A 13,821-nucleotide genomic window follows, 5' to 3' on the forward strand; every position below is an offset into this window, starting at 1 on the left:
TTCCTCCTGACTATGCTACCTGTCTGCCTCCTCACATCTGAGGCTGATCTTCTGTGCTATGACCCCTGGCTTCCTCCTGACTACGATACCTGCCTGCCTCCTCAAACCTGACACTGATCTTCTGTGCTACGACCCCCGGCTTCCTCCTGACTACGATACCTGCCTGCTTCCTCAAGCCTGATGCTGATCTTCTGTGCTATGACCTCCGGCTTCCTCCTGACTATGATACCTGCCTGCCTCCCAAACCTGAGGCTGATCTTCTGTGCTATGACCCCCGGCTTCCTCCTGACTACGCTTCCTGCCTGCCTCCCAAACCTGACGCTGATCTTCTGTGCTATGACCCTCTGCTTCCTCCTGACTACGATACCTGCCTGCCTCCTCACACCTGACGCCGATCTTCTGTACTATGACCCCCGGCTTCCTCCTGACTATGATACCTGCCTGCCTCCCAAACCTGACGCTGATCTTCTGTGCTATGAGCCCCGGCTTCCTCCTGACTACGATACCTGTCTGCCTCCTTACACCTGACGCTGATCTACTTTGCTGCGACCCCCGGCCTCCTCCTGACTACGCTACCTGCCTGCCTCCCAAACCTGACGCTTATCTTCTGTGCTATGACCCCCGGCTTCCTCCTGACTATGATACCTGCCTGCCTCCTCACACCTGACACTGATCTTCTGTGCTACGACCCCCGGCTTCCTCCTGACTACGCTACCTGCCTGCCTCCTCACACCTGACACTGGTCTACTGTGCTATGACCCCCGGCTTCCTCCTGACTACATTACCTGCCTGCCTCCCAAACCTGACGCTGATCTTCTGTGCTATGACCCCCGGCTTCCTCCTGACTACATTACCTGCCTGCCTCCCAAACCTGACGCTGATCTTCTGTGCTATGACCCCTGGCTTCCTCCTGACTACATTACCTGCCTGCCTCCCAAACCTGACGCTGATCTACTGTGCTATGACCCCCGGCTTCCTCCTGACTATGATACCTGCCTGCCTCCCAAACCTGACGCTGATCTTCTGTGCTATGACCCCCGGCTTCCTCCTGACTACGATACCTGCCTGCCTCCCAAACCTGACGCTGATCTTCTGTGCTACGACCTCCGGCTTCCTCCTGACTATGATACCTGCTTGCCTCCTCAAACCTGATGCTGATCTTCTGTGCTATGACCCCCATCTTCCTCCTGACTATGATACCTGCCTGCCTCCTCAAACCTGATGCTGATCTTCTGTGCTATGACCCCCGGCTTCCTCCTGACTACGCTACCTGCCTGCCTCCTCAAACCTGACGCTGATCTTCTGTGCCATGACCCCCGGCTTCCTCCTGACTATGATACCTGCCTGCCTCCTCAAAACTGATGCTGATCTTCTGTGCTATGACCCCTGGCTTCCTCCTGACTACGCTACCTGCCTGCCTCCTCAAACCTGACGCTGATCTTCTGTGCCATGACCCCCGGCTTCCTCCTGACTATGATACCTGCCTGCCTCCTCACACCTGACGCTGATCTTCTGTGCTAGGACCCCCGGCTTCCTCCTGACTACGATACCTGCCTGCCTCCTCACACCTGACGCTGATCTACTGTGCTATGACCCCCGGCTTCCTCCTGACTATGATACCTGCCTGCCTCCTCACACCTGACGCTGATCTCCTGTGCTATGACCCCCGGCTTCCTCCTGACTATGATACCTGCCTGCCTCCTCAAACCTGACGCTGATCTTCTGTGCTACGACCCCCGGCTTCCTCCTGACTATGATACCTGCCTGCCTCCTCAAACCTGACACTAATCTCCTGTGCTATGACCCCCGGCTTCCTCCTGACTATGATACCTGCCTGCCTCCTCAATCCTGAGGCTGATCTTCTGTGCTATGACCCCCGGCCTCCTCCTGACTACGATACCTGTCTGCCTCCTCAAACCTGAGGCTGATCTTCTGTGCTACGACCCCCGGCTTCCTCCTGACTATGATACCTGCCTGCCTCCTCAAACCTGACGCTGATGGGGGGGCGTGGCCTGATGCCGACCTAGGAGGACGTGCACCGCGGAGCTCCCGGGACCTGGCACCCTATCACCCTTCCCAGGCAGCCATCCTTACCTGTACCCCCTCCAGTCTGCTCCCCGGTGCCGCGGGTACTTGCCCCCATACTCCGGTGGCGGTATCGCGGCGGTCACCGGCTCCGTGAGGTCCCCTCCAGCACTTCACCTCCTGCGGCCTTCCACGTGTCCCGCGCGGCGGCGGGACCATAGCCGCCCGGCATCGCGGCTGTATACCGGAGAGGTGCTGAATACCGGGGGAGGGAACCCCCCCCCCCCCGTGCTGTGCCGCCGACCCGCTGTGCTGCTGACCTGGGGGATCGTGGCAGCGCTCCAGCCAGCCCTGTATCCGGCCGGAGGCGCCATCTTACTGGACTCCCCTGCGCTGCCTGAGGCCTAGGCGCGCAGGGTTAACCCTGTCACTGCCGGACTGCAGCCAGGAATAAGGTAGGGAAGTAATTCCCCTGCTACTGCCCTCCTCTCACCTGGGGACCCCAAGCTGTGCAGCCCACCATACTCCCAGTGACCCCCTGCTCCTGGGTTTTGTTTTATATTAACCCTTGCAGTGCCGCTGCAATAGTCCACGTGGGTTTGGACTGTATCTCTGCTAATTACTGGACGCTAGGCTCCTCGATTGTTTATCACTGGCCCCCTCTGTCCAGACGCCATGGGTAACCGGAGGAGGACGGCTAAATTGCAAAAAGCGGCGTCCGGGGTGTCTGCGCCTCCATCGGATGATGAATCCATCCATGAAGATCCTCCATTCCAGTCCCTGGAACCCCTGGATGCGCAGGAATGCTCCACATCACAAGCCGTTCTTGCACAGATACAGTCAAACGCTGCAAAAAAATTGGGGAGATTCTCCCGCACACAGCCCTGCTCTCCTCAGGGGTCCCCAAACTCCTCTCCCTCCCTCTTTGAAGGCTCCCAGAGCCCGCCGCAGCTTGTAAGCTATGAGGAGGGCGCTGATCCGCCTGACGTGGCCACTGAACTGGACCGCAAATTTGCAGAGGTGCTGGCGGCCATTAATGGGTGCCAATCCAAACTGGTTACCAAGGTGGATGAGCTGCGACAGGACTTTGTTCTTTTAAGACACGATGTTCACAAAGCCAAAGAGCGAATAACAGAAACTGAACGCAGAATATCTGAAGTGGAGGATGTCCAGAGGCCTATGCCGACACAGATAAGAGAGCTTCAGCGCCAAATGTCTGCTTCCATCGACAGAGCTGATGACCTCGAAAACCGCCTGCGACGGAACAACGTCAGAGTGGTTGGCCTCCCCGAAAAAGTGGAGGGGTCTGACCCGGTATCCTTTTTTGAAAATTGGCTCAAAAATATGCTTCCTGCAGATACCTTCTCCCCGTTCTTCACAGTAGAAAGGGCCCATCGTGTGCCATTCCGCCCTGGCCCCCCAGGGGGCAATCCAAGACCCTTCCTGGCCCGGCTGCTGCACTTTAGGGACAGGGACTCTATCCTCAGGGCTGTCCGTACCAAGGGAGAAATTCTCTATGCCAACAGCAGAGTGTCCTTCTACCCTGATTTCTCTGCATCCGTCAGGAAACAGCGAGCACAATTCACCGAGGTCCGTGCCCGTCTCCGTGACAAGGGGTATAAATACTCCATGATGTACCCTGCCAAGCTCCGAATAGTGGATGGTCAGAAGACTCGATTCTTCACTTGCCCAACCGAAGCACTTCACTGGGCTGATGCAGCTCCACGGGCTCCAGCTGCAAGGCCCGCACCTCCTGAGTGACTGGACTCACATATCCTTTTGTCTGATGTGCAGTGACTGTGCTGGACTTGGTCCTGAGTGGTTATCCAGGGGTCCCAAATCACTGTTACAGTATTCTAATATTTGTTTACACTTTACGTGCCTCACAAATGTACCCTGTGATTGATTTGCGCATTCTTCTTGGTCATCTTGACCAGTGCGCCATTTATGGCACTCCATTCTCTCCCTCCCTCCCTCCCCCCCCCCCCCTTCCCACCTCCCCCTACCATTACCTCCCCCTACCATTACCTCCTTGCGTCTTCCTCCTTCCCCCCCCCCCCCTCCCCTATTTCCTCTTGGTTCTCTCTAAATATGGCTGCCTAATAACCTCCTGATCATCTATTCATTAAGGGTTGAAGGTCCCGGGACAAATGGTGTAGGTTTGTCTTGAGTTAGGGACCACTGTTCTACTATTTGACTGTTAGTGGGTATAGGTCTACACTACTGCTGTTAGGGTGTTAGACAGGGGGTTTGTATTCTTGGGATTGTTAGTTCAGTTCTGTTATATTTGTTATGCTCACTGTTGTCTGTCTGTCTATGTCTCTGTGGTATGAAAGGATGAATGCTTGGTTGCTCACGTCTCCTTCCCCACACCCCTTTCCCTTCCGCTAAGATGTCTTCACTTAAGGTAATGAGTTGGAATGTGAGGGGACTTAACTCCAAATTCAAGAGGGCTCTGATGTTAGATGTCATTAAGCGTCAGGCCCCCCATATTGTATGTATCCAAGAGACACACCTTACGGGTCAGAAGGTCCTCTCCCTGAAGCGGGCCTGGGTGGCTAGAGGTTACCATTCCTCCTACTCTGTTTACGCCAGGGGAGTATCCATACTCATATCCAAAGCGCTTCCCATAGAGGTCATACAGGTAGCACCGGATCACTTTGGCCGTTATGTAGTCATACATTGTGCCTTGTGGGGTTTTACCTTTACTATTGCGTCTATTTATGTCCCACCTCCCTTTGATCCAGCAGTATTGCATCTAATATCCAGTAAGCTGGCTGCTATGCCTCCAAGCCCGTTACTCTGTATTGGTGATTTCAATGCCGTCCCTAATCCCTCCTTGGATCGTACAAGTGGTCTGGACACAGGCTCGGTCCGTCTGAACGAGTGGCTCACCTCTCTAGACCTCGCCGATGTTTGGCGTAGTAAACACCCTCAAGAGAGAGAATATTCATTTTATTCCTCTGTTCATAAGAGCTTCTCTCGGATTGATCTGGCCTTTGTCTCCCCCGATATGATGCAGCACGTTGACCAGATATCCTATTGCCCGCGCAGTGCGTCAGACCACTCCGCCTTGTTCATTAGTCTCCTTATAGGCCCTCCCAGCGACTCCCGCTTATGGCGCCTGCACCCGGCTTGGCTCCTGTCCCCAGCGGTCCAGAGTACTGTTAGGGCAGCGCACAGCGAGTTCTGGGATGTACACTCAACCCATCCTGATCCCCTTCTAGTCTGGGACTCGTACAAGTCCTCGGTACGGGGGGCATTCATGTCGGGGGTAGCTGGCCATAGGAAGTCCTTGAATGCCCAGGAGGAAAGGCTGACGGCTGTACTGGTGACTGCAGAAAAGGATTATCTAGAGAAACCTACTCCGGGGAATAAAAAGACTTGGGCTCAGGCGCAGAGGAACCATCTAGCTGTAGTGAAGGAGCGCACCAGCAAACGCCTGCTAGCCAGGGAAGCGTCCATCTTTGAATTTGGAGATAAAAACGGGAAGCTGCTTGCGTATTTATCGCGGGCTGAACGCCCCTGTGCTTCCGTTCCCTCTATTGTTGATGGTAACGGAGCATTGATCACAGAACCCCGGGCCATTAACATGGTATTTCATGAATACTATTCTTCTCTTTACAGCTCCAGATTGTCCGCCTCTTCCGTCGAGATCTCCGGATTCCTTGACAGTCTTCCACTTTGGAGGCTCACACAGGCACAGTCATCGGAGCTTGATGCTCCGCTCTCGGCAGAGGAGGTGGAACTGGCCATCCAATCGTTGCCCCCCGGTAAGACACCTGGACTTGATGGGCTGGGAGGTGAGTGGTATAGGGATAACTGTGAGACTCTGGTCCCCCTTCTCCTCAGCCTATACTCCGATGCGCTTGATAGTGGTTCCCTCCCCGACTCCATGCGAGAGGCCCTTATTGTAGTTCTTCCTAAGCCTGGCAAGGATCCCCTGCTTCCTGACTCATACCGCCCAATTTCCCTCCTAAATTCAGATGTTAAAATACTAGCAAAAATTCTGGCAACAAGGCTTAACAAAGTAATACTATCATTGGTTCACCCGGACCAGACAGGCTTTATGCCTGGGAGGGGAACTGACATAAATATACAAAGACTACACCTGAACATTGCAGAGGCAGAGCGGTCTCCAGACCCTGGGTTTATATTATCCTTAGACAATTGTAAGGCGTTTGACTCTGTGGAGTGGCCCTATTTGTGGACCCTTTTGCCTAGAATGGGTTTTGGCCCTCGATTTACAGCATTGGTTAAGCTACTGTATAACGATCCCAAGGCTAGGGTGCGGACCAACCTTAACATCTCACCTACTCTCCCTATGGCCAGGGGCACTAGACAGGGTTGCCCACTATCTCCCCTCCTCTTCGCACTCGCCATTGAGCCCCTTGCTGTGGCGATCCGCCACTCTGAGGGCATTAAGGGCATAACTAGAGGTACTATTATTGAAAAGGTATCTCTCTATGCTGATGATACACTTGTATATCTTGGGGATGTGGGCCCCTCTCTGGAATCCCTTCTGGCCCTGATAGAACGTTATGGGGGGTTCTCAGGCCTTCGGGTTAACTGGGACAAATCGGCCCTATTTCCCTTATCTGAGGTAGGGGTACACTCCCTCCCCGTCCCAGTCCGGGTGGTGTCCACCTTTAAATATCTGGGAGTCCAGGTGTCACGCAAGGTCCAGGCATTTACGGAGTTAAACATTACACCCCTGATAGCTGCAACGGAATCGCGCCTAAAAGCCTGGTCCACTCTCCCCTTGTCTTTGTACGGGCGTATTAATATATTTAAAATGATTTTTCTCCCAAAATTTCTATACCTTTTCCATGCCTGCCCTATACTACTTCCTAAGAGTCTGTTTAAACGTTTGGACGGCATTCTCAGGTCCTTCTACTGGCAGAGTAGTGCCCCGCGATTCAGTCTAGCGCTGCTTCAGGCTCCCAAGTCTAGGGGTGGACTGGCTGCCCCGGATCTGTATCTTTATTACCTGGCTTCCCAGCTAGTATATGCCCAGTGGTGGATAGATATAGACATGGGTAATGCAGCTACTGCACTGGCTGGTGCCCTGGTAGGTTCCTACGAGGCCCTTACAAACCTGCTGTACAGGTATAAGTCCCCATCTGATACCCCACTTCCCCTACGTACGGTAGCGGTGTGCTGGCGTAGGGCACAATCCCTGGTAGAACCGAGCAGCTCTCCCCCCCTCTCGCCTAGGACTCCATTGTGGCTCAATCCGTGGCTCTCTCACTTCCTCTCCCTCCCAGGCTGGACAATGTGGGGGGCAGCAGGGGTGAAATTTGTAGGCCAGCTCTTATCCCCGGAAGCAGAGTTACTCAGCTTTAACGAGATAAGGGAGAGACATGCGGTACCCAATACGGCCAGCTTCCATTACACGCAACTGCGGCACGCATTCAAAGCCCAATTCGGCTCCTTCAGCCTGACAGTGAAATTCTCCAAACTAGAGACTCTGATGAGTACCCCGGACCTCCCTAAGCCACTCACTCAGTGCTATGCTCTCCTACAAGAGCAAAAGTCCAGACCGTTTGATAGAGCCTGTGAACGCTGGAGACAGGATATCCCTGACCTGTCAGATGATGACTGGAGGGAGGTCGAACTGTCCTACTTCACATCTGTAGTGAGTGCGAGGGACTTCCTGATCCAATCTAAATTCCTCCATAGAGTATACTTCACCCCTGCTAGACTATTTCGCATGGGAGCAATGCCTAATGATCTTTGCTTTCGCTGTCAGGCTGAAGTCGGATCCTTCCTGCATTGTGTCTGGTCCTGCCCTAGGGTCCATGTCTTCTGGTCCGAAGTGCTGGAGTTCCTTAATTTACACTTTGATTTCCCACGATTACTGTCTCCCTCTGTGTGTCTCCTCGGCATCATAAATGAAGTTGTCAATGGCCACTATGACAAAATTTTCTTTAGGTTTGTCCTATACTACGCCCGAAAAGTGGTGGTGATGACCTGGAAGGACCAGGAGCCCCCTCCATTAAAAAGATGGATACTACTCATTAATAGTGTCATTCCCCACTACCGGTCCCTGTATACCAACAGGAAGTGTCCCCAGAAGTTTGACCGCATCTGGTCCAGATGGTGCGCGACTCCCCATACAGCCTTATAATCACATGTGATTTATATTCCTCTCCATGATGAAGGAGACTGAGCGTGCTGGTGTGTGTGTGTGTGTGTGACTGATTGTCCCTGTGTCAATAGTTATTTGTGTTGTATCAAGATGTCTGGCTGCAGTATCCTGCTGTTATCTACTATGTAATATCCCTCAGGAAGTTTTGAAACGCAGTAAGAACCTGACTGTTACCATGGCTGTTGTATAATAATCCTGTATTGGGGGGAAGGAAATATGTGACAGACAATCTTGATTTCTGGTTTTGTTTATTATGTTTGTATAAAAATTCAAAAACTGCAAAAATAAATACTTTTAAAAAAAAAAAAACCTGACGCTGATCTACTGTGCTATGACCCCCGGCTTCCTCCTGACTACGATACCTGCCTGCCTCCTCACACCTGACGCTGATCTTCTGTGCTATGACCCCCGGCTTCCTCCTGACTATGATACCTGCCTGCCTCCTCAAACCTGACGATGATCTTCTTTGCTATGACCCCCGGCTTCCTCCTGACTACGCTACCTGCCTCCCTCCCAAACCTGACGCTGATCTACTGTGCTACGACCCCCGGCTTCCTCCTGACTACGCTACCTGCCTGCCTCCCAAACCTGACGCTGATCTTCTGTGCTATGACCCCCGGCTTCCTCTTGACTACGATACCTGCCTGCCCCCCAAACCTGACGCTGATCTTCTGTGCTACGACCCCCGGCTTCCTCCTGACTACGCTACCTGCCTGCCTCCTCAAACCTGACGCTGATCTTCTGTGCTACGACCCCCGGCTTCCTCCTGACTACGATACCTGCCTGCCTGCCTCCTCAAACCTGACGCTGATCTTCTGTGCTACGACCCCCGGCTTCCTCCTGACTACGATACTTGCCTGCCTGCCTCCTCAAACCTGACGCTGATCTTCTGTGCTACGACCCCCGGCTTCCTCCTGACTACGATACATGCCTGCCTGCCTCCTCAAACCTGACGCTGATCTTCTTTGCTATGACCCCCGGCTTCCTCCTGACTACGCTACCAGCCTGCCTCCCAAACCTGACGGTGATCTACTGTGCTATGACCCCCGGCTTCCTCCTGAATACGCTACCTGCCTGCCTCCCAAACCTGACGCTGATCTTCTGTGCTATGACCCCCGGCTTCCTCCTGACTACGATACCTGCCTGCTTCCTCACACCTGACGCTGATCTTCTGTGCTACGACCCCCATCTTCCTCCTGACTATGCTACCTGCCTGCCTCCTCAAACCTGACGCTGATCTTCTGTGCTACGACCCCCGGCTTCCTCCTGACTATGATACCTGCCTGCCTCTTCAAACCTGAGGCTGATCTTCTGTGCTACGACCCCCGGCTTCCTCCTGACTACGATACCTGCCTGCCTGCCTCCTCAAATCTGACGCTGATCTTCTGTGCTACCACCCCCGGCTTCCTCCTGACTACGCTACCTGCCTGCCTCCTCAAACCTGACGCTGATCTTCTGTGCTATGACCCCCGACTTCCTCCTGACTACGATACCTGCCTGCCTCCCAAACCTGACGCTGATCTACAGTGCTACGTCCCCCGGCTTCCTCCTGACGCTGATCTTCTGTGCTATGACCCCCGGCCTCCTCCTGACTACGCTACCTGCCTGCCTCCCAAACCTAAGGCTGATCTTCTGTGCTACGACCCCCGGCTTCCTCCTGACTATGATACCTGCCTGCCTCCTCAAACCTGAGGCTGATCTTCTGTGCTACGACCCCCGGCCTCCTCCTGACTACGATACCTGCCTGCCTCCTCACACCTGACGCTGATCTACTGTGCTATGACCCCCGGCTTCCTCCTGACTACGATACCTGCCTGCCTCCTCACACCTGACGCTGATCTTCTGTGCTATGACCCTCGGCTTCCTCCTGACTACGATACCTGCCTGCCTCCTCACACCTGACGCTGATCTTCTGTGCTATGACCCTCGGCTTCCTCCTGACTACGATACCTGTCTGCCTCCTCAAACCTGACGCTGATCTTCTGTGCTTAGACCCCCGGCCTCCTCCTGACTACGCTACCTGCCTGCCTCCCAAACCTGACGCTGATCTACTGTGCTATGACCCCCAGCTTCCTCCTGACTATGCTACCTGCCTGCCTCCTCAAAACTGACGCTGATCTTCTGTGCTACGATCCCCAGCTTCCTCCTGACTATGATACCTGCCTGCCTCCCAAATCTGACGCTGATCTTCTGTGCTACGACCCCCGGCTTCCTCCTGACTATGATACCTGCCTACCTCCTCAAACCTGACGCTGATCTTCTGTGCTATGACCCTCGGCTTCCTCCTGACTACGATACCTGTCTGCCTCCTCAAACCTGACGCTGATCTTCTGTGCTATGACCCCCAGCTTCCTCCTGACTATGATACCTGCCTGACTCCCAAACCTGACGCTGATCTTCTGTGCTATGACCCCCGGCGTCCCCCTGACTACGATACCTGCCTGCCTCCTCAAACCTGAGGCTGGTCTTCTGTGCTATGACCTTCGGCTTCCTCCTGACTATGCTACCTGCCTGCCTCCTCAAACCTGACGCTGATCTTCTGTGCTATGACCCCCGGCTTCCTCCTGACTACGCTACCTGCCTGCCTCCCAAACCTGACGCTGATCTACAGTGCTATGACCCCCGGCTTCCTCCTGACTATGATACCTGCCTGCCTCCCAAACCTGAGGCTGATCTTCTGTGCTACGACCCCCGGCTTCCTCCTGACTATGATACCTGCCTGCCTCCTCAAACCTGACGCTGATCTTCTGTGCTATGACCCCCGGCTTCCTCCTGACTACGCTACCTGCCTGCCTCCTCAAACCTGACGCTGATCTACTGTGCTACGACCCCCGGCTTCCTCCTGACTACGCTACCTGCCTACCTCCCAAACCTGACGCTGATCTACAGTGCTATGACCCCCGGCTTCCTCCTGACTATGATACCTGCCTGCCTCCCAAACCTGAAGCTGATCTTTAGTGCTATGACCCCCGGCTTCCTCCTGACTATGCTACCTGCCTGCCTCCTCAAACCTGACGCTGATCTTCTGTGCTACGACCCCCGGCTTCCTCCTGACTATGATACCTGCCTGCCTCTTCAAACCTGAGGCTGATCTTCTGTGCTACGACCCCCGGCTTCCTCCTGACTACGATACCTACCTGCCTGCCTGCCTCCTCAAATCTGACGCTGATCTTCTGTGCTACCACCCCCGGCTTCCTCCTGACTACGCTACCTGCCTGCCTCCTCAAACCTGACGCTGATCTTCTGTGCTATGACCCCCGACTTCCTCCTGACTACGATACCTGCCTGCCTCCCAAACCTGACGCTGATCTACAGTGCTACGTCCCCCGGCTTCCTCCTGACGCTGATCTTCTGTGCTATGACCCCCGGCCTCCTCCTGACTACGCTACCTGCCTGCCTCCCAAACCTAAGGCTGATCTTCTGTGCTACGACCCCCGGCTTCCTCCTGACTATGATACCTGCCTGCCTCCTCAAACCTGAGGCTGATCTTCTGTGCTATGACCCCCGGCCTCCTCCTGACTACGATACCTGCCTGCCTCCTCACACCTGACGCTGATCTACTGTGCTATGACCCCCGGCTTCCTCCTGACTACGATACCTGCCTGCCTCCTCACACCTGACGCTGATCTTCTGTGCTATGACCCTCGGCTTCCTCCTGACTACGATACCTGCCTGCCTCCTCACACCTGACGCTGATCTTCTGTGCTATGACCCTCGGCTTCCTCCTGACTACGATACCTGTCTGCCTCCTCAAACCTGACGCTGATCTTCTGTGCTTAGACCCCCGGCCTCCTCCTGACTACGCTACCTGCCTGCCTCCCAAACCTGACGCTGATCTACTGTGCTATGACCCCCAGCTTCCTCCTGACTATGCTACCTGCCTGCCTCCTCAAAACTGACGCTGATCTTCTGTGCTACGATCCCCAGCTTCCTCCTGACTATGATACCTGCCTGCCTCCCAAATCTGACGCTGATCTTCTGTGCTACGACCCCCGGCTTCCTCCTGACTATGATACCTGCCTACCTCCTCAAACCTGACGCTGATCTTCTGTGCTATGACCCTCGGCTTCCTCCTGACTACGATACCTGTCTGCCTCCTCAAACCTGACGCTGATCTTCTGTGCTATGACCCCCGGCTTCCTCCTGACTATGATACCTGCCTGACTCCCAAACCTGACGCTGATCTTCTGTGCTATGACCCCCGGCGTCCCCCTGACTACGATACCTGCCTGCCTCCTCAAACCTGAGGCTGGTCTTCTGTGCTATGACCTTCGGCTTCCTCCTGATTATGCTACCTGCCTGCCTCCTCAAACCTGACGCTGATCTTCTGTGCTATGACCCCCGGCTTCCTCCTGACTACGCTACCTGCCTGCCTCCCAAACCTGACGCTGATCTACAGTGCTATGACCCCCGGCTTCCTCCTGACTATGATACCTGCCTGCCTCCCAAACCTGAGGCTGATCTTCTGTGCTATGACCCCCGGCTTCCTCCTGACTATGATACCTGCCTGCCTCCTCAAACCTGACGCTGATCTTCTGTGCTATGACCCCCGGCTTCCTCCTGACTACGCTACCTGCCTGCCTCCTCAAACCTGACGCTGATCTACTGTGCTACGACCCCCGGCTTCCTCCTGACTACGCTACCTGCCTGCCTCCCAAACCTGACGCTGATCTACAGTGCTATGACCCCCGGCTTCCTCCTGACTATGATACCTGCCTGCCTCCCAAACCTTAAGCTGATCTTCAGTGCTATGACCCCCGGCTTCCTCCTGACTATGCTACCTGCCTGCCTCCTCAAACCTGACGCTGATCTTCTGTGCTATGACCCCCGGCCTTCTCCTGACTACGCTACCTGCCTATCTCCCAAACCTGAGGCTGATCTTCTGTGCTACGACCCCCGGCTTCCTCCTGACTATGATACCTGCCTGCCTCCAAAAACCTGACGCTGATCTTCTGGGCTATGACCCCCAGCTTCCTCCTGACTATGATACCTGCCTGCCTCCTCAAACCTGACGCTGATCTTCTGTGCTATGACCCCCGGCCTGCTCCTGACTACGCTACCTGCCTGCCTCCTCACACCTGACGCTGATCTTCTGTGCTATGACCCTCGGCTTCCTCCTGAATATGATACTTGCCTGCCTCCCAAACCTGACGCTGATCTTCTGTGCTATGACCCCCGGCTTCCTCCTGACTATGCTACCTGCCTGCCTCCCAAACCTGACGCTGATCTTCTCTGCTATGACCCCTGGCTTCCTCCTGTCTATGATACCTGCCTGCCTCCGAAACCTGACGCTGATCTACAGTGCTATGACCCCCGGCTTCCTCCTGACTATGATACCTGCCTGCCTCCTCACACCTGACGCTGATCTTCTATGCTACGACCCCCGGCTTCCTCCTGACTACATTACCTGCCTGCGTTCTCAAACCTGATGCTGATCTTCTGTGCTACGACCCCCAGCTTCCTCCTGACTACGATACCTGCCTGCCTTCTCAAACCTGATGCTGATCTACTGTGCTATGACCCCTGGCTTCCTCCTGACTACGCTACCTGCCTGCCATCTCAAACCTGACGCTGAACTACTGTGCTACCACCCCCGGCTTCCTCCTGACTATGCTACCTGCCTGCCTCCCAAACCTGACGCTGAT

The sequence above is a fragment of the Engystomops pustulosus genome, chromosome 1, assembly GCF_040894005.1.
Source record: "Engystomops pustulosus chromosome 1, aEngPut4.maternal, whole genome shotgun sequence".
Lineage (NCBI taxonomy): Eukaryota > Metazoa > Chordata > Amphibia > Anura > Leptodactylidae > Engystomops > Engystomops pustulosus.